This window comes from Cygnus olor, chromosome 5, assembly GCF_009769625.2.
Source record: "Cygnus olor isolate bCygOlo1 chromosome 5, bCygOlo1.pri.v2, whole genome shotgun sequence".
NCBI classification, from domain to species: domain Eukaryota; kingdom Metazoa; phylum Chordata; class Aves; order Anseriformes; family Anatidae; genus Cygnus; species Cygnus olor.
Window position 1 is genome coordinate 608,495 of NC_049173.1, and position 21,837 is coordinate 630,331.

Genomic DNA, 21,837 nt, shown 5'->3' on the forward strand with positions numbered 1-21,837 from the left:
ATTTGGCTAAGTGTTCAAATGAGGTACCTAAAGCAGCTGAGTGGCCCATTTTCCTGATTACCTACTGACTGCCCATTTCAGAGACTTCAGAAAATCAGGATGCAAGAGACTGCAACCGTGGATTTTTATGCTTGAAAGCACGGTGGCATGGCAGCTAGAGCTGCCCTAAGCTGGGTTGCTGCAGTGGTTGGAGGGGTCGGCGAGTGCCGAAGGTGACTGGAGCAGACAGTCCTATCCAAAATGTGGTGAGCTTCTGGGCTTCTCACTGGGCCTCTGGGCTGAGTTCAGCCTCATCACCAAGCCTGCAGAGCCTGAGCACGGGGAGGGACAGGGCTGTAGGGGGGTGCAGGACCGTGGTGGTCTGGCCTTGAGTGAGTTCACATCGCTGTGGCGCTGAACCCAGCACAGTCCCCACTGCTTGTGCTCATTTGGCTGAGCTCGTTAGAGCCCAGTATCCCCCATCCTGCTCCACCCGGTGCAGCCGGCACGCCCCTGCTGCCTGCCCGTTCAGCCACAGGGTGCCTGGGCACTGCTGCCGACACGGGGTGGAAATGCACCTAACTTGCTCCATGCTGCACCAGGCCTTGGGCTCGTCAGGATGCCATCCCCAAACTCCTGAAGTGCTCTAAAACCTTCCTGGCATCGTTCCAGCCAGGTGCTGCTAAATGGCAGCTACAGAGCACTTTGACATCTTGAGAAAGGAGCAGAACATCGACAACAAACCAGCAAAGCCCTGAAAAGGCATTGCATGGATTCGGTTCAGCAGCTGGGTGTGAGCTAAACATCTGAGGGCAGCTGCAGATTACTGGAGCTAAATCGGTCCTTGGAGCCAGGAGGGAGCAAGATTTCCCCATGCCCCCTGAAGCCCCTGGCCCTGTGCCGACACAGCACAGGAGGGGCGGCCCCAACCCGGGGATTTTCCTGGAGTTTCAGGTCCAAATGGGAAAAATCACCTCCTTGTGATGAGAAGCCCTCATCCCGAGCCGGGGCCGAGGCTCTTGGTGCCGCGGGACGCTGCCGCAGCACGCCGTGCTGCTCCGTTCCCCACTCCCTGCCTGCAGCCATTCGCAGCACCGGCTGCCGGCCAGGGCAGGAGGGCGAGCAGCAGACGGCCACCGGATGAAAGCAGTTCTCTGCCAAGCACAGTAGCTTCCAGCAGTTTGTGTTGGAAAGAAGAGCGTTTTCCCTGCCTGCCATTACATGCCACTGATGAAACATTCCCCACCACCCAAACCTTCTGAACTGTCTTTTTTTCGACAATTCTTTGCACCTCAGTGGACTTCGCCCAAGTTTTATTTCACCTCAGGGAACTGCACAGCAGACACCAGCTGTGCTGTTTGTAGGGACTGTTTGGGGATTTTGCAGATTTGGTATATATACACGGCATTATCTGAAATTCAAGATCTGCCACTGCTGAGAGTGCGAGGTAGGTACAGCCAGGCATGGTGCTTTAATATCAATAGCTTCTCTGGTGCATGTTTGCATCTGGAAGCACGCTCAGCTTAGGCAAAGAAGGTAGCAGAAGAGATGCATCCCAGGAGATAACAGCCCTTATCCGTTTCCGTTTCTGCTGCTAGAGACACAAGTGTTCATAAAGCAAGCATTATAGAAATGGCTCTAAGGTATTTTCTGCAAATGCCATAGTAAAAAGACTGTTTTATGCTCATGGCCCATATGCAGAGGGAGCCACAGGCAGCAGCTGGCAGGCCAAGGCTTACCAGAGGGCAGCAGCAAGCACGGGGGGCATTGCTCTCTTGCAGGCTGCTGGGAGCATGGGGCTGGAAGAACAGCGTTTGTACAAACTCGTCTGATGAGTGTTGTGACAGGTTTGTGGGGCTCCCTGGAAGGCCAATGGAGTTGCTCTTCTCAACTTCAGCTACAGAGGAAGATGAGGTCTTGATAAAAGATACACATTTTGCTTTTGCATCTTAAAATCCAGAAAATGAAGGGGGGACATCAGCATTTCCTGATTGAGCTGCTCTACGTTCTCTAGAGAGGAAAAGTGCACAGCAATTTCTACCTGCTTAGCACCACAGGTGACTTTAATTCTGACAATCAGTCAACTGGTAGATAGACACAGAAAATAAATATGCACAGAGATCACACTGAACTTTAAAAATAATAATTGCTCTTTATGTTGTTTTGACTTCCTTAACTCCTGTGGCCTCCACGGTGTGAAACTGCTTAGCCTGGGACTCCCTGGAGCACGGCGCTGTGCCGCCAGAGCAGGGGGATGCTCGGACGCCGGCCCTTCTGGGATGGTTTCCATCTCCCCCAGCAGAGCAGGAGGCAGCAGCTGGGTGAGGGCACAGAGGGATGCACGGCGGGGGCAGAGTCCTGCTTGGGGACACCTCGGCCCCCCTGCTGCTGCTGGAGAGGGGTGAGGGGACCTGCAGGGAGTGAGCAGGGATGGGCAAGCTGGGGGGAAGCCCCTGCAGATCCAAGGCTGAAGGCTCCTCCATCCCATCCCTGGAGGTGTGGGCTGGGGGCAGACCTCGTCCTGTCTGCCTGGAGCCCGTCTGTCCCACAGCCACCCCACGTCCATCCCGCAGCTGCCCCGCGTGGATGCGGTGCCCGCCTGGAGACGCGCAGCTGCTGGCTGGCTTTCCTGGAGGCGATGCCAGGACGCTGCCGGGACCTCCCCAGCTTTCTCAGCTCCAGATGGCTGACAATTAAAGGAACCCTTCCTCTCTTGAGCTAAGTCCCTTTCTCATATGTAATCTCTTCGACAATGATAAACCAAAACTACCAAATCAGTATGTAAGAACCATCCTATTTGCATAGAGGGATGCTGGACATGGCTGTGCTGCACTGTTCCGTAGATGAAGGAAATTACTGAGTGTTGATTACTCCCGAGAAAAACAATGGGTGTATTTCCTTCATATTTTTCAATATGGTTTGAGAAGCCTTTGCCAGACGGTTGCAGGCACTGCATATATCAGAACAATTGGTGGATTACGATGCAGAGAAGACTGGTATCCCACACACTCCCATTTAAATCATTATCAGAAGAATGGTTTCTTATCATCCGTTCTTGTTATTATAGTCCTTGTGAATGGGAGGGCATAAATTGTCTGAATAACAATGAAGCTGGATTTGGAACAAAATTACTCCCCAAACATTTTGCTAATGCTGGAGGCAGCAGTGAAAATGGAAGAAGAACCTAAGCATGCAGGAAAGACATTACTGCTTTTATGGTTACAGATCTTTGGAGAAGAATAAAATATGATGGCCCTGACCAGCACTAGCCAAGTTTCTCTCTTCACTTTCTCCACTTTTTACTGCACTTTGACTTCCTCCCATCGATACGAGAGCAAAGCAAACTTCCTGTCCTGCCATCCCAGCCTGAGCCTGATTTTACCATTGGTCAGGACAACCAGGGACAGTTTCCTTTCACCAGGGATGAAGTTCATGTCCCTGCTTCATATTTGCGTGTCAGCATATCGTGTGACAAATGAAGACCTCACGAGAAAACATTTTTATATCATGTGTGACATCTTGTTTTTCTTACTGGGCTCCCATATCTTTGGCTGGGGCTGTGTTTGGGCGTGCAGGCAGGCAACCCACTGCTGCTGCCGGCTGTCTCCCACAAGCTGCAGGAGCCTGGGGCTGACCTGTCTGCAGCAACCTGGGTTCTCCCTCTGATCTTACCTGAAGAAGGGCATGGGCTTTGCCTTTTCCCCCACACCAGGATCTCCCCAGGTCTCCATGGCCTTTCAGAGAGGACTGAGGCCTTGCTGTGACACGGGACAGCCGGCCCAGCACTCGAGTGCAACAGCTGCTGGAGTTGCTGTGCCTAAAATTACTGTTGGGAGCTGCACATGGAAGTAATATTGTGGCCAGAATGTTTTCCATGTCTGCCCCAACACCACTGGAGCACTCTCCTTTAAATAGGGAATCACTGCACGGAGGGACCAAAGCATATTGGGCTGCGAAGTGCCCATTGTCGCTCCGCTTCCTGCCTGCATCCCCAAACCGTGTGGCTGTGTGTCACCCTGGGGGGCTGTCCCTGCCCCTCCGCCTGCTCATTGTCTGCCAAGTGCTTTATGGTACGTGATAGTCTTGAAGACTGAGGAAACACAGCTGTGTTCCCCTGCTGCCTTTTTGCATCACGTATGCTCTCAAGACAATTTCTTTAACACCAAAGAAACAGAATCTCCTTGGGAAAGTGGATGTGGTCATCTCAACGGAAGACAGATTTCCCCGTGTAAACAAGGTACTCCTCTTGTGACCCTCGCCCTCGGCTCTCTCCTAGAAACAAGGCCCGAGCGCCTGCTGGCCCCAAGGGGCTCTGGACCTCCTGCAGCCATCCCCAGGCACACGCGTGTGGCACCCGGCACAAGGCAGAGGCGAGCGGCACCAGCTGACCAGGCTGCTCGACACCTAACCGAGATAACAGGATGCTTTGGAAGATGGCCCTTGTGTGAGAAGCAGTGAGAAGTAGGTGACAGCTCCTTCACAACTCTATGGCTTCCAGAGCAAGAATACAGATCTCATGTGGAATCAAATATTTATTCAGAACCATGCACAATAAAGCATTTATGAGCCTTTAAAAGAAGGTAAATTGTCTCAATACAAGATAAACCTCTGATGTTTAATAACCTGTATTATAATAAGTATCTGCTTTGAAAAATAAGAAATGAAAATTGAAGTCTTTCAAGCAGAGCAATCACTCACTGCTGCAAATTGGTTTACAAGACTTTTTAATATATCACCAAAATACTGCAGTTACTGACCAGCACACTTAGCACCCTGGGAAGGCAGCACTGTACCTGCCAGACCTCTGCAGAAACCAGAAGAAGATTTTAAAACTGTCCCAGGGATAACATCAGGACACAACTTCAAGCCAAGAATGTATTTTAAAGCATGTAGCGATGGACATACTAACAGGCAGAGAACACAGATCAACTGAGAGACTGGTCCATGCAAACCGAAGCAAAACATGTTGTTTCTTTCTCCTGTCCCCAACCTAAAAGTGCAGCTGGCTTTTCACAACACAGTTATTTGCTCTGTAAAACATGTATTTTGCAGATGCACAGAAAACAAACAAGGAAGCGGCTCCTGCTTTGGAGAAATCATTTAGGAAGAAGAAAAAACGCTGTAAAAGAACAGGATTTTTTGCAAGGTCTATGGTGTCAGCAATTGGTGTCTTGGTGTTTCAGCGGGAGGCAAGCAGACTCCTGGCAGATGTCATGGTGCTGTGGCTGAGCCCCAGAAGTGGCAGAAGCTCTTGCCAGTGCAGGAAGCTTTAGGTAGAAGTCTACAGCTGACAATGAAGTCCAAAGAGGCAGCGTGCATGCGAGCACACACTTGCTCATGTGATGAAACCCCAAGAAATTGTTTCATATCAAATTAGAAAGTGAAGAACTCACAGTAGGGGAAACAAACCTAATGAAGAAATTTAAGAAAACTGAGAGACTATTGCATGATAATGGGCAAAAATGGAGCTGTCAATATATCCCAAAATACAATGCTTGCAAAAGCAGGAATATTAAAGCTATGGAGACCTGGTAATGAAAGCATAGAAAGAGAATCACTTATATGATTGGAAACAATTCCTTGGCAGTAATGATTTGTAATGAGTTGCTCTTATTATACATTATCATATGCTTCTGTACAGTGGTTGAACTCTGTGTAAAAGAGCCAGTGTTTTCATCTGCTGTTCTCTCTGCTTAGCACATTGCTGTCCAATTACTTACATAATCCAATTAAAATGGATGGATTGTATAGTAATGTATAAGTAAGGATAATTACCTCATTTATCCATGTAAATAAAATATCTAATTATATAGCTTCTGTGGCAACACTGAAGGGAAATACTTCAAAACAAAGTAAGAGGAGCAAGCAGAGACACAGCACGTGGCCGGAGTGTGCTCGTGCAGAGGAGCACGTCCCTCTCAGGAGGTGGTGGCTGGCTCCTGGCCAGGGCACGGGGACGAAGGACAGCCTGGGCTCTCTGCACTGCTCCTGCACCGCATGGGAGCTCCTCACAAGCCTGCCCTTCTGCTCTCACCTCCCTAAACGTGGTCCTTCAGATCCCAAAGTGTGGCCATTCCACCCTGTTCTTCTTTTGCTTGTTTGTCATGTTTATTTTAAGTGCAGAAATAAAAAGATTTAATCTATTGAAGGAAAAAATGGAAGTTCATTGACATCCGTAGATCGAAGTCTTCACATTTTATAGAACACTGTATAAATAACAAACAAAACAAAAGCACAAATTAGGAGAAAATGTGCATGATGTCAATCATGTTTTACTGTAATAAAATGAATTAGCTTCTCCAAGTAAGTTTGTCATATTTGGAAGAAGCTTCTTTCTTTCACACTGTCATATCATTACTCATTGTTTCAGCCTGATTTTTCTGGCTACATATATAAGTTTTCTGAGTGCTTATACGCAGGTTTGCCAGCTCATTTTCTCATGGGCATGCAGCAGTTCTCTGACAGGTAACATTTTGTATACCCTGTGCTGTGAAAGAGTATTAACTCATCCAAAATGCATATTCTCAGATGAAGTTATCCACCATTTGATAGAAAAAAACCTGAACGTTTTCAGTTGTACCAGTTGAAATAAAAACTAAAGTACATGCCACTGGGCAATAAGCATCTTTTTTTTTTTTTTTTTTTTTTTTTTTCTTCTTTTGAGCAAACTTAAATGTGAATGTTTAGAATCCTTGTAAATTGATCAAGTCGACCCATACCTGGGCAGCCACGGTACACGGCGGCACAAGGCCAGCCCCTGGCGGCAGCCGTGGGGGCACCGGTTCTGACCCCCCCCCGCCGAGCGCAGCTCCTCACCTGTGGCCTCGGGATAAGTGACAAAAATAACCCCGCTTTCATTACTTCTGGCGAAGGTGTGCACGGACCTCCTGGCAGCTGACAGAGGTGATGACTGAGCTAACAGATTATCTTTACAAGCTCCCATCCATTTCAAGGTCCCTTCAAACACCTCCTACTTAATAGCGATGACAGGGAGGCTGAACTGCAGGACTTTGCCTGCTATTCCTGTTAACTTTCTGAGTTGCACTCACATTTTCATCACCTTATTAGAGCTTTCTGAGGCTCCTCCAGTGGCATTTGCTGGGATGGTTATTGTCATTTGACTGCCAGTGTGGAGCAGTAGCACAAATGGTCCCTGGTATCAAAGTTACCTTTGCTGTTTGATTTTTAAACCGCCTTTTACAACTGGACACTGATCAATTATATTTCAATCACCAAAGTAAGGTATTTTTTAGGCTGAACGTGCAGGACTCGGGGATCCAGGGCAGCCTGCTGGCGGCGCTGTGCATGGCACTGCGCTCTGCTCCTTGGTGGGGTTTTGGGCAAAAAGCATCCCCACGGCCAGCGCGTGGCCTCTGCGCTGACCAAGGCAAGCTGCATGGCACACTTTGAGGGGTACTGCTGCTGGCCGCAGTGCCAGTGTGCCTGTTGTTTATTTGTGGTGATGCTCTTCAGTCTGGAAGCTAGTACATGCCTCTCAGCAAACACCAGAAAGCAAATATTTACATTCAGAAAGCGAAAAAAGAACATTTACAGCTTCCTTGTGAGTAAATAATCCTTTCCTTATCGGCTTGCTGTTTTCGTGTACCAGATACAACCTTATAAAAATAAATAAATAAATAAATAAAAGCATGAAAGCAAAACATAACTGATGTATTGAAAATGTTTTCATTTTCAAGAGAGTTTTTTGTGGCAACTTTAGCTTTAAAAATAACAGAATCAGTGTTACAGTGCAGCAAAACATTCATTTAGTGCAAATGTTACTTTAAATGTGAGCTCAGCCGTTTACTGAGCATTTCCAAGACAAACTGCACTGCTTGTGTGAGAAAACCCAAACCGCCTAAAATGTATGCTTGTGGTTTCTAACTTTCACATTTTCATTTGGATATTCCAGTTGTGAGTCCTGAAGGGAAATAAATACAAAAAATGAGTGCAATAAAAGAATGAATAAAGCCCAGCAAGGGTAATTAACCCACAGCAGGAGTCACCCTGTGGGCAGCGCTCCCAGCACGGCAGCAGGCTGCGAGGCAGAGGACGTGGCTGCCGCTCCAAGCAGGGCTGGCTGTGCCAGCTCCCAGCTCCGCACCGCGGCTGCGCCCCGCCAGGATGAAGCCATCTCCTGCCCTGCCTCTGGGAGCAGTGGAGACACAAAGAAAAAGAGAAGAGCTTAGATCGGGACAGGAGAAGAGGTAAAAAACAGTCCCAAAAGTGGATGGAAGAGGTGGCAATAGCTGCACGAGGCTGGGCAGCTCTGTCAGAGGGGCACGTGATAGTGCAAAGCGGTTTTGCTGGGGTGGGGGAAACCCCCAGGCCCTCTGCTTCGGCACACTCTGCAGGCCACCAGGCAGCCGGAGGTGCAGGCAGAAGACCAACAGAGCAGCGCAGCATTTGCTGGGTCAGTGCACACCTTGCCTGACACACCATGCTCTGAGCGTATTCAGGTGAACCGAGAAATTCAGGCAAAGCAGACCGATAGCAGCACCTTCCAGAGAAGTTCAAACACAACCGAGGAGCGTTTTCTGAAGGTCAGCACCGCTGCCTCCCGGCTCTCAAGGAGGCTGCTCTCCATCAGCCCCTGCAAATTGAAGCTGCTGGCAGAGCTTCGCCTGGTGTGGGTGGCTCAGCTCGGCTCTGCCCATGGGCAAAGGGGCAAGGCGGGTGTCCTGGCACAGGCTTCGTCTCCCCAGGGCAGCGGGCTCCTCCCCGCTCAGCACTGCTGAAACCACGCGCAGGGACATGGGAAGCTGCGGGCTCCTGCCCTCTGCCTTGCATGTGTTGTGGGCTAAAGGCGTGCAAAGGGGCGATGCAGCGTAGCTCAGGCAATTCTTTATGGCAATTCAATCACTGCCTCACACCATGTTGTTGTTTAAAAACATTAGGCAAAAGTTGTGCTAGTGTACTTCTATTAAACAGTGGCAGAAATGTATAGCCACAAACGGATGATGGCTGGGTTGGCAGGATATGGCCTGGCTGTGTGTCAGGGCCTGTGTCTGGTTCCAGCCCATGCTGTGCTGGCAGGCTGGAAGCCTGCTCTGGGAATACAGGGTAAGTAGAAGCTAATGCACTCAGCAAGGCTGAGCTTGCTAATGCAGGACGAGGAACAGCTGCCAGCCCTTCGTCAGAGGATTCTGGGGTTACTGGGCATCCCAAGATAAATACATCTTGGTCATATCCTGCTGTGAGGGGGGAAGGGAAGGGAAAAGGGGAAGTAGTGACTTGTGGATGAGGAGGTGCAAACATGAATGAGCCGTGCAAGAAACACCACATTGTACTTTTGTGCTGCTAGAGCCCACAGCTGGCCCAGGACACCTTGTCTGAGGGAGTGGTGCCAGCAGGAGGCAACACCAAGAAGAGCCGTGGAGACCATCAGATGGCCTTGGGGGAGAGTTGCTTCCACCTGCAGCCAGAGAGGCCGAAAAGGGCTGTGTTAAGGAGGGCTTTAAAATGAGCTGTGGGTAAAGGCTGGGCTGGGCTTTGTCTTGATCTAGTAAGAAGAGTTCATGCTGAGCTTGGAGGAGAGGTCTCTGGCAGTAAGGGTAGGAGGAACAAGCTGCTGAGTGAGGCTGCTCAGCCCCTGACGGGGGGGGTGGGAGGGGTGTGTGGGGTGCTGTGGGAGGAGATGGATGGGGTGCGGGGAGGGGTGGCCCCGGGGTGTTCTCCATTGTTGTGTGCTGGAGGTGACATCGCTGGGTGCGGGAGGATTAGCCCTTGGCAGTGCCTGGGCAGCTTATGCTAAATGTATCAGAAAATTGATTTAGTTAACAGGTCTGGAAAATAAGTGGTAGGTAAAGGAGGTGTGATTTCATATAAGTGGTTCTTAGTGGGGTCCCGCAGGGATATTTTCTTACTCTGCTGCAGGTGTGCTTTGTTATACGTCCTGGTGGTGTGTGTTGAGTTGGTGAATACAAATTGCAGGCTGTGAAATAATGGATGAGGGCAGGTTACATATAGTGGGTGAACTGAGCTCTGTGGTAAAATAATCACATTTCCTCCAGCCCAGTGGCTTTGTGGGAATAAAAACAGAGCTCCCAAGGGGGTCGATGGGAGAGCTGTTCTTTGGAAAGCGGTAACTGCAAGGGACCCTGCAGATCGTGACCCGCAGACTTTGCACAGACCCGTGATATTGTGTTCAGATTTCTCTATAGTACAATGGTGATGTTTAGCCTGTAGCCTTGTCTGGGTGCTACAGGTTAAAAAGCTTTGCTTGTGTGTCAGTGGAAAAATCTAGGTTAGCACACCTCACTGATAGGGCAGATGCTCGCTCTGGAAGTATGAGCTTTTTGCTTATGTGCACTTAACTTTTGCCTGTTAGCATGTAAAAGGTTTTACGTGTCAGGGTAGCAGAGCGATTAGATTCCCTGCCCTGAATAGGGGTTCACCGTGTCCCAAACCTGTGCTGTATGCGAGGTGACAATGCTGTGTAAGGGGTAAGGAGCTGGGGAGGAGCGGTGGTGCACACCTTGTCCTGGGCCTCGCCTGGGAGCTGCGGGCACGTCCTGGGCAGCGCTGGTGGCACAGGTGGGGTGGGCTCGTCCTTGATGTGGCGGGTGGTGGCAAAACCCTTAGCTAGGTCTGGAGCGCACTCGCTTCTCAGCCCGGAGCTGAGGTTGCTGTAGGTGAAAAGGTGCATGGGGAGGAACACGGCTGGCAGCAGCTCTCCCTGCTCTGTGTTGGGCTGCTGCTGTTTCCAGCTGAGAGGGGTCACTGGAACAGGGTGATGGAGCTGGTACTTTGTCCATTGCTTCCATCGTAAGCATTATGCGCATGTCAAAAGTCAAATGTTCCTCTAATCAAAAGGCATCATTTATCTAACAATATTCAAGGCTGTTTTTAGTGCAACTGCATTAGGTAACAGGTGGATAAAGCTTATGCTTTATGTTCAGTTGACCAGTTTTCTTCACACTGAAAGGAAATAATCTCTCTTGTGGAGGAGAGGTTTCTAGTGCAGATTTGTACATCAACTAGCAGTATGGAAGGCAACACTCAACTGAGTATTTGTTGATATAAATATTTAATTCATATTATTCTGTTGACTTTAAAATAGCTCGGTGTAGGCAGGCATCAGTATGGGATATAAAGGAGAAGTAAGTATAGCTTGAGAGAAGCTTTGGAGGAGCTTCAGAAAAGCTGGGCCAGTTCAGCATTAATTGCAGCTGTAGGATCTAAATAAACTATTTTCTTAATAAAAAGCCTATTTGGACCTAGAGTCATGTAATTACTCAATTCATAGCAAATGAAATGCTCTGACTGGCTTTAGCTCTCTCAGCAACTAGTCACATACGTCACCATCTGAAGGCTTATTCTCATCACCCAGCTCTGCCTCCTCATGAGTGAAAATCTCCTCTGTACAGATGGGCAATCCTTGGGCTGCACCGTGCACTGGATTCCTGGTGTGACCCCAAATTATATAACCTTGGAATGTGAATGATGAAAATGTATCTGAAGAGGAGACAGATGAGCTAACATATGCAACTGAGTCACTGTGCTTTTGGAACATATCAGAGTGGATTTAGATGCTTTTAGCTGCTATATAAAATGGTCCCACTGTACCAAAGCATGCATTATTTGGGAGACAATGCATCAACGCAGCTCTTCTGGATTTTTATTTTTCTGCTGTACTTCTTGTGCCTGTAAGGTTGCTACTTCTCCATTGTAAATATGTTCTTCACCACATTCCACAGGGTGTTCTGTGGGTGCTGCAGGTGCAGGTCATGCCCTGAGTTTCTTCTGTACCTGCTTACACAGCTGAGGCGCTGAGAGGATGCCACTGCTGCAGCTGTTCTGTGCCTCAGGGTGCTCCAGACAGGCTCAGCACTCTCAGGTGGGGTGCTTGCAAGTGAGAAGAGTGTTGAATGCCTGAGTTCTTACAAAGAGGAAGAGGTCCAAACTGGAAAGACCATGGGTTCAGAGTCCCTGAAGGAACATGAAATGAGCTGATTTCTTCTCTAAGACAAGTCCTTGACTTCCACATTTGCAAAGAAACTCTGTCCTTTTTCAATTTTCTCTGCAACCGAGTAGTTCAGACAGGGTGAAGAAAACTAGGTCAAAGCCACAAAGTCAAACTGCAGAAGAAGGATTTCTGGTGAACACATCATCTGTTTTATTCTTCTCTAGTTTAATACCTAGCTGCTATTTGTAGGTCATGCCTGCAAACAAAAGGAAGAGCGTGTGAGAGGAAGAGAGCATAATTTTTTTTATGAAAAATATTCCTACAGCCTGCAGCAGTCAGAAAACCAGGAGATTTCCTAGCATTAAGCACAGACTGCATTGTGGCAGAAGAACTGCAGAGACAGACATCCTGCAAGTCAGCTACCCGTGAGTGATCATGTCCACATATGCAGTAAATGATGGCATTTTACAGATGATGGAGACAAGGTGGGCAGCAAAGCAGTACTCCAAACAGGTTTTGCAGTGAAAGAAATGAGCTTGGCCACATACCTAGTTTCCATGTTCTGGTTTAGGGGCAGCCTGCGTTAGTTTCCATGTGGTGGAGACAGTGGGTCAGAGGGGGTGTGTGTGTGTATGTGTTCAGTGCAAAAACTGGGGAGTTCTAGCATGATGATCATAATAGCTAAATATAATCATCAGCAGAAACAATTCATTTTCAGAGCAGTGATTAGTGAGGTTTCCTTCCTAGATCTAATGAGGTATCAGTCCCAGAACAGCCAAGTGTGTTGCATGAGCAGCAGTTTGCAGCCCTATCTAGGGCACTGGTCTGGAAGTAACCAGAAAAGAAAAGATGGTGTTTGCTGCTTCCTTTGCAGAGTAGGAACAAAGATCAGGGTAAGGCCGAGTTTTGATTTGCTTTCTTAATGTCATAAAGCTGTTTCTGCTGAGGTTGCTTTTTCAGATGCAGAATTTCCTTGGGATCTTTAGCCTCAGAACCAGGTGTTGGAGAGGAGTGCTTACTGTTGTCAGTATCAATGAGAAAATGAGTAAATTCGGTAGTGAGATTTCTCCTGGGATTGTAAATGCACTGAACTGATCTACAAATAGTAGCATATCCATAATTTTGGCGGAGACCAACAGCATTGATCTTTTTCAAAACAACAAATTAGGCGGTAGAGGGGGACCCATGAATCAGGACTCTGTCACTGCTTCTTCTGTGATATTTTGTCACTGTTTTCTTTTCAACCTGTCTTGGCATGCAGAATCAACGCAGAGTCAAGCATCTCCTGAGTGCTGAGTCTTGGTGTGACGGGGATGCAGCTGGCCCTGTTTCCCATCTCCCATCCTGTCATCCTGCTGCTCGTGGTGTTTTACCTTTGCTACTCAGCTGCATGCAGCGCCCTGGTGTGGTGCTGCTCCTGGGAGCCCGCTTCTGCAGTCAGTGCCAGAGCCCACTCGGTGCAGCCGTGTGCCTGCACAGCACTGCAGGACTGGTGCCCTGCTGCCCAGCTGAGCTATCTGCCCTGCCCTGTGGGGCTGGTAACAGCTTTACTTCTTTTTATTCTTCCACCACAGCTGGACAGCTGAGTGTGTGAATGGCGTGAGTGGCAGCATAACCCTGGTGGCACCAGGGGCAATGAAAGTATGGGCCAAATCGTGTGTGTGTGAGAAACTCAGGAAAGATTAAATGAAAGTGGCATTCCTATTTACATTTCTTAGGCTGGGAGTTTTATGGGTAAGATCACTGGCAGAAGCTGTTCTCAGATATTATTCATGGTTTCTCAATGCCAGTACAGCACCTGTTCGCTGGATCTGGAAAGCACTGGCTTGGGAAAGTCCTGCTGACGAGCACAGTAGCAGGTCCAGTGCTGCATGGCATGGTGGAAGTGCCGGGATCCCATCCCAGATCTCATGGGTATTTGCAGCAGCTCAGGAAAAATACAAAAGGCAACTGCTGATAAAGCAGCAAAGATCATACTGCTCTCAAACAGTGGTGGTCAGCATGGGTGGAAGACAGGGACTGCCAACTGCTGCAGTGCACAGTTCTGACCCCATGCTGCCGTGGTCCATGGTGACTCCATCTGCCTGAGCCTTGCTGGGGTGCATGACAAAGCACCGTGCTCCAGGCTGGGATACACGCTCCCCTGCTGCTGGGGAGGGCTGCCACCCTCAGTGCAGCTGGGACGCTGGGTAGGACCTGCGTCCACAGTGTTACTCTTGGGACAGATGTGGGACACATCAGGCCAAGCAGTTCGGTCACATAAACACACAAGAAAGTGCTTTGATGCTGACCCAGGTACTGGCACATGTAAAGGTGCAGGGATCAGCCTGCAGACTGGCCTTCTCTTCATTTGGTCATGTATGCAGAGAGGATGTGGGGCTTGTTATCTCTGGACAGTGATGGAGTTGTTATTCTAGGTATAAAGGTATTAGAACACTCCTTTTAACAAGCTGTTCCTGTGACGTATTCCCTGCTCACCATTCCCTCACATGATTTTCAGCTGTACTTAAAACTCAGACCTCTCCTCTGCCCTCTCTACACCAACTAATCAATGCCACAATAACAGGGCTGGTCCCCAGCTGATGTGCAACAATAGGAGCATTGTGTTCATATTGAAGACAAATGACTTCCCTGCTGCTGAACAATACCAGCTGATCAGTATCTTCTTGATCTACGCTAGACCAATCCACAGACATAGAGTTTAATAGCCTGTCTGCTCATCTGGGATATTCCTATGGAGCTATTTGTAAAGCTGTCTCAGATGTTTTGATAGTAGACCATCTTAATCTTTGCCTTTTTTGTAGTATGTGTAAGGGGGGAAGAAAGGAAAAAAAGTTATAATTAAGTATCTCTCAAAGAGAAGCTGGGAAAATCGAATTGTGCCCCTTCCACTCAAAACAAAACAACAAAAGAAGATTAGAAAAAATGAAGCTGGAGCATGGGAATGTGTGAGAAGAGGCTGAGAAGTGGGTTTGTGCAGCCCGGAGGAGAGCTGGAGGATCCTTCTACCTCCTTAGGCTCCCTATGGAGAAGACAGAGCCGGGTGCTTCCTGAGGTACACTGGAAGGATGAGAGGCAGTGGCAGGAACAGCAGCAAGGAACGTGCCAGGTAGATGTAGGGAAAAGCCTTTCATCCTGAGGTGGTCAAAAACAGGAAGAGAGGCTCAGAGAGGCTGGGGGCTGCATTCTTGGAGGTGTTCAGAGCTCAACCAGGCAAGACCCCTGTCAGCCTTGCGTAGCTTTGATGTTATTCCTGTGTAAGTTAGATGCTCAACTGGAGATGTTTTGAGTCTCTTGAAAACTGAATTTGTCCGCAAGCTAAAGGTGAATGGGTGTGAAGTTGTGCCTAAAAGTGCCTGTGTGATCTAGGACCATGCAGACAGAGATGCCTCATAAAAGCTACCTGTGCAGAGACTGTGGAAGTCCGTCACTAGAGCCATGCCCATGCTTGATACCTGCGGGTGCTTCCATGTGAAAGTCAAACAATAAGGGGAGATTTTGTAACATTCCATATAGAAAGGATTAAGGAGTTCAGCCTTCTTTTTTTTTTTTTTTTTTTTTTTTTTTTTTAAATCAAAGCACCTTAAAGCTTCTTGTCTATAGGTATCTACGTGGTGACGTGGAATAGATGGATCTTCAGAGAAAAAGATAAAGGTATGAGTGTGCAATGACTTCATCTGAAGATGAACAAATTCAGGAAAGAAATGCATCCCTTCCAGCAGTGAGGATACTCAGCTGTTGGAACATCCTCCTCCAAGTCACTGGGCCTGCTTGGGTGGGCTTAACTGTGCTTTTCGTGAAGGAGCTCATCCCATTTAGGAAGGAAATGCCACCAGGAGGCCCAGTGCCAGGGCTGTGTAGGACAGATCGTGTAATCATAAAGATACCTTCTGACTGTAAAAGTCTCCAGGTGAGTGGTGAGGAATCCTTTTGTATTTGCTCCTTTATAACTGTGTTATTTACCAGTGACTAAATCTAGTGTTTTTCTATGATCATAGATGTTCTACTGTGACTCATTCATTTCTCTGAGAAAAATATATTTTTTTTGCCTCCCTACTTTGGAAGCAGTTATATCAGTTGCCTTTTTTTCTTGAACAATTTGTTATTATTACAGCTCTCTTTTATAGTTTTAAAATATCTGTAGTTAATGGTGCAGGCTATTAAAAAGCCATTTTATCCCAACTAACTGTGAACATCTGATTTCTTTTATTATTTTTTTTAGTAGTGATGCAACTATAACTCTGCAACTCTAAGTTAAGAAAAGAGTTTTATGTACCATGTTAGAAACTAGAACTGAAGAGCACATTTAAACCCAAAATATGAAATGAGTGCACTGTTTTCCTCTGTAAAAAGCACTTCTGTTACAAAGGAGTGGCATTGTAGAAATCTTTCCTGCAGGTCTTACCATATTGAAAGCAATGAAAGCAAACTCGTTTGTTTTTAATGTTTTTTTTTCAGAAAACACTTCCAATTGCAAAATTGTCAGCAGAATTTCTCTTCACCTATACTGAGTCAATGAAAGTTCCCTAAGAGTAAAGTTGGTGCAGAGAGAGGCTGAAAAATTTACTGCCTTCAGTGCAGAGTCAATTATTCTTTTGCATTTGTATAGCAAATGTGGGAGATGGCTTGAATCAGTGCTGAAACTGAAAGAGCTTTAGACGGTTTGTCCCTGAGGTTCTGCAAGATTTCAGTGCCAGGGAAGTCAGGCCTCTGGGCTGAAGTAACTCTCCTCCAACACGTCCAGGATGCATAAAACAAGCATGAGACAGATGTCAATGACATGTAGGTGGGCAGTCAGAATTCTTCAATCCCAGCTCAATGATCAGTCATTAAATATTAGTTAGGTAACTTTATTTGTGGCAAGTAATAGCAGAGACAATAGCTTTAAAATAACATTCTTGGAGCTTCACTTCCTTTAAGTTGAGCAACAATGCATAAACAAAGGTACTTGAGCTTGTGGTGGGAGGACAGAGCTCTGAAAGGTGACTTAGAGTTCTGCCAGATGATGGAGAAGGCTATTCTTTGTTTCTCCTAATAGAAGGCATGTTGTGATCTGGCAGTGCATCTAAAGACTCTCATAGTCCTTTATTACCCTCTAATCCTTTATTATTTGGAGGGCAAAACCCTGAAAGAATTCAAATTAGACTAGGCAACATTGTGAAGTATAAAACCTGGTATATGTTAAGTCTAGGCAGAACTTCCAAATGGAAGTTGGAACATCCATCTGTCTGTACATCTTAGATGTCCTGCGCAGTGGTAGTGGCTGCACGAAAGTCTTTGGATAGGGTCTGAGTGTGCAACTTTTACCCCAGGAATTGTGGATAACTAATTAGTGGGTGCATCAGAGTGTTTCTTTGCTCTAGTATTTCAATTTTCTGACTGTGTCAATCAGATTGTGCTTCTACTGTGTTACAGTGGTTATTAGAAATTTCTACTGTGATCTTTAAATATCAGCTGTGTCATAAGTATTTTATGACATTTTCAGTGACAAATGATGAGTTTAATCAGATTCCAGAGAAATCTGTTGGAGCTAGGAGAGCACTCCAGGGCAGACGTTCTTCAGAGAACCTAAATGTGAGGTTCCTGGGAGCTTTCATACTCTTCTGAGCTAATGACAAATGCTCTTTCTACTTACACCCTGCAAAAGAGAAGATGTGTGCTCCTGCTGTGCGAGTATCCCTCTCCCACAGTCACAGCATGCGCCCATCTCTGCTTCAGCTGCCATCGCAGACCATGCCTGCTGCTGTGGCAGAGTTTGGAGAAATCTCCTTTGCTTTGTCTAGCTCAAGCTCGGGCAAGCTAAGCGAGGTGGCACGGCTGTGCAGCGACAGCTCCCAGTGAACCAAAGCACCGGTGCTGGGACCTGCTCGGCCTTGTGAGCCTGCAGTGCCGCTCTCCAGGGGCAGCAGGACCCACCTGTGTCCCGGTGGTGCGTGGTGTCCCTGGCGGCACCCACGGGGCCCAGCAGCCCCTAATACCCTGCTTCTTGCTGAGCTGGAGGGGGTCTGTTGGCAACCCTGTAACTTGATCTTTTTTTTTCATTTCTTCACCTGGAGAGCTTTGCCTGAGAGTTGCAAAACACTTCAGACACTATTTCTAGTAGTGAAAGGTACTAAAAATGCAGTTGCCAACAAGTCATATTGCAGAGACTTCCCATGTATTTCTCAGGTGATCCACCCTCCAGGCCTGATGTTAAATATACCACTGTAATACTGAACACCAGGGTGGCAGGTGTCTGTCTTGCAACTTGCTGTAACGAGTGAGGAAAATGCTTCAAAAGGTGTGTTCACAATTTTGTAGCCAATAATTCTTCATACTATGTAATCTGCACAACTTTTCTTCTAAACTTTAGCTTACCAGCTAAGGGCAGAGCAGCAAACGTCGCCCAGCCAGGCCGCAGACACCAGCTGCGGTCTCCAGCAGCATCCCCGCAGGGAGCTGCAGGCGGGTGGGGGGCTGGTGGAGGGTGAGGGCTGGGAGGGTCTTAGGGCTTGGAAGGTTGTGCTCAGCATTAGGAAATCCAGAGAGTTACGGGTAGCATCCCTTGGGGGCAGTTCTTAATGTCTTGATCCAAGACTAGGGGAAGGCTCCCAGTAGGATGGGGACCAACAGCACCTGGCACAGAGAACGGGGGTTGCCCCTCGCCGCATTGTTCTGTGAGCTACAGCACCTTCCCTTCTGACTCAGCACATATTTGAGACTTTCCTTCCAAGTAAGAAGTCCGGAAGGTCTATGTAAAAACTGAGAGGGGAGAAAGAACCTGACTGAATTGGGATCTTTCTGCATAATGAAGTACTTTGCACAGAACTATAAATGTTAAAACAGAAAAATGACTACCTGCATTTTGGAGCAAATGCCTAAAGATAATTAATGTACAGAGGCAATTTTACTTGTGATTATTCCTTCAAGGTGTATGGCTGTTACTCTCAGGAAGAGAAGTTCTGCATTATAAAATCCCTGAGTGGTGGCAATTGCTTGAAGATGTGCTGGTGGCAGTGGAGAGATGCTGACACTTACTCTGAAAATCCCATGGATAAGCAGAGGTCGCACGGCTGGGACGTTACTTCTTGTGAGCAAAGGCCAGACACGGCCGGTCCCATCAGACCCGGGGGCTGCTGGCTGGGCAGGCAGGCTGCACCCCCGGCAGGGCTGGCACAGCACGCCGCCATCGCCAGCTTCAGCAGCAACTGCAGCTTGTGCTCCGTGCCAGGCAGCGGGATTCCAGTGCCAACGTTGATATGAGAAGTAATCTAACCTACCTCAGGCCGGAGAGAAGCCCAGGAGATAAGCTGTATACCGCAATGATTTCACATGATGGAAGTGCCCAGATCTGAAAAGAAGACTTGAAATCAGTCAATTCTTTCTTCCCAGTGAAAAAGAGTCCACTGTCTTTTGATAGTGTTCCCAGGTGTTGGCTTTTTCTTTCTTATTTATTTATTTTTCCTTATAGCCACTTTATTTTGAAGACTGCCTGGGGGGAAACAAGTTTGCCTTGGCAAGCCCAGCTTGTTTGCTCGGGTAACTCTGGCAATGCAGTCTATTAACTCACGCTGAGATGCGTGGCTGGAAGCCTGCTGCCTCCTGGAGCCCCGGGTCCCAGCACTGAGGGAGTGTACCCTGGGGTGTCCGGCTGAGCCCCCTGCCCCTGTGCTGGAGGGGGGCTCGGGGTCACGCAGGTGGCTGTGGGCTGGCTGCGGGGAACTGCTCACAGCCAGGGCTGGGGGGCACAGGGCAGCAGACCCTGCGCTGCGGCACCCAGTGCCCTACGGGAGGGGTGGGAGGGGGCGGTATTTCCTAATGATGCTTATTGCAAGGGCAAAACCTATAGAAAAGGAATACATTCCCCTGTGTAAATAGAGGAGATGTTTACTGTGACAGAGCTAATTAGGCTCCTGGGAGAACTTATGCAGAGCTAATAAGAAGCAGAACTAAACGTTGTCTTAATTTACCCTCAAGCTCACAAAAATGTTGTTCGTTCATGTTGCACTAATTAAGCCAGCAGCCATTAACCCTTTCTTCAGAGGTGGAGACCCTTGGCACTGAAGAGGAGCTAAACCACATCCTTTCCAGTGGGTGCTTTGGTGTTTCTGTGGGTCTTCAAGCACGTACCTGGACCCTGCGGCGAGTGTTGGAGGTGCTTTCGGCACTGAGCAGCAATCCTGCCCTCCCCAGCTCAGCGCAGACCAATGCCTGGTACCTGCTGAGCTGCTGCTCAACACCCCGGGCTGCAGCTGGGACAGGCTTGGAGCTTCAGCCCCATGTCACAGGGCCTTTTTGTGCTGAGGAGCTAATAGCACTGGAAGCCCTTGTGCAAGCCTGGTGGTTGCATTCAGCTCCTCTGAAATTACATTTTTCACACCTAGGTTGCTGCAAGAGACAGCAGAGTTGATGAGAACTTGGGCAAGTTCAAAGAACTTGAAGTTCCCTTGCAGTAGCTCATCCAACAGCCAGCTGCCCTGACTTAGCTGTGTGAAGAGCACAGCAGCTCCTGCACTGCACCTGAGGTACGCTACAAGAGCTCAGTCGTCAGGAGGATGAAAAGGGCACAAAATGGTATTTACTGTTCATGTGCTTTATAAAGCAGAGATGAGCCTGGTGACTGAAGCACCACATGGAGAGCCTTCCATGTCTTATCTTACAGGACAAGAGCATTGTGCATCCATATCGTGTAAGCGGGATGAGAATGAAATACAGAACATGGTGCGTTTCTCATTATCTTGCTTGCATGTGACCATTTGGAACTGTGAATAGCTGTGAATGGTTCCTCAGTGAGAGGGGCGCCAGTGGCTCCCTCACCACAAACCCCACTCTCAGTTAACAGAGGTCTTTTAACTTGCACGTAATGTCTTGCTTGAGCTTCATGTTTTGTCTTGCAGATCTCCCTCCTCTGTTGTTATGAGGAAGGAATGTTCCTTGTTCCCTTGTCAGGCACTGCAGTGCTCTCAAGCTTTTTTTGTGTGTGTGTGCTGGTTGGTTTTGGTCGATTTGTTTATTTTCTGTTTGTTCCTGGTGACAGCATCATCTAAACGTTTTCCAGGGTGTTTAGTTACTTCGTGAAAATGTTATGAATCATGCTAGTGAGTTGTGCTGCCTTGCCCAGCTTTCCTGTTGGGAAGTGGCTGGAAGTGTAATGGAAATGTAGGCAGCACAAGGGAAGCAGGCAGCATCTGTCCCACCGGAGAGCAGAGCCCCTGCTTCCTTCCTCTGCTTTGGCCGAAGCCTGGTGGGGCCAGGCTGCCAAACGGCCAGCAGCAGTAATGATAAGGAAGTGTAAGCAGAGTTTTATTGTTTTATTTATTATATATATATAATGTCTTTTACTTCGTAATTTTAATTGTAATAACTACCAAAATGATTGATAGTTGTTCTTTAGTGTTAATGCTTTTTTATAAACCACTGAAAGACTCCAAGCAAATGACAAAAAATAAAGCTTTTATGAATGTTTAAGCTATTTTTTCATCGTTAACAGTTCAAAATGCTTTTTATTACTTTGATCATCTTAATGTAAGAACTTGCACTCATAAAATGCCAACTAACCCTGTGACAGAATGCAAAGCTGACTTCATGTTTGTGTGTATGTGCGAGAGCCCTTGGTGTCTGTGGACATGACACTGCCAGGAGTACTTTGTGATGTATGTTTAAATCATATTTGTAACTATTGCTGCTGCTTTAAGGTAAGAACAGAAATAAAGTCCTTTTTTTTTTTTTGCTTTGTTTTTTCTTTTTGGTATATAACAATGTGTTCGCTACTTGATGTGAGTAAGATGACTGAATAGGAATGTAGGAGACAGTATGGGCGACGTTCATTGTGTCATTCTGCAGACTTCTTAGAGTAGTGATCAAAACTCTGCAGATATATATATATATATATGTGAATTAGTTCCAAAATTATCTATTTATTCTGAATATGAGCCCTGGTGAGGCCACACCTGAAGTAAATCAGCTGGGGA

The 21,837-nt window shown here is 47.5% G+C and overlaps 1 long non-coding RNA gene across 2 annotated transcripts; it reads left to right on the forward strand.

Annotated features, from left to right (window-relative positions):
* The first annotated feature begins 9,226 nt into the window (after positions 1 to 9,226).
* LOC121071454 lies at positions 9,227 to 21,158 on the forward strand. 2 transcript variants are annotated; one of them, XR_005820607.1, is made up of 4 exons: positions 9,227 to 9,533; positions 18,056 to 18,167; positions 18,797 to 19,295; positions 19,909 to 21,158. It is a non-coding gene; the product is annotated as an uncharacterized LOC121071454 (long non-coding RNA). The 2 variants fall into 2 exon arrangements; XR_005820606.1 differs by lacking the exon at positions 9,227 to 9,533 and adding an exon at positions 14,723 to 15,797.
* Positions 21,159 to 21,837: the final 679 nt, after the last annotated feature.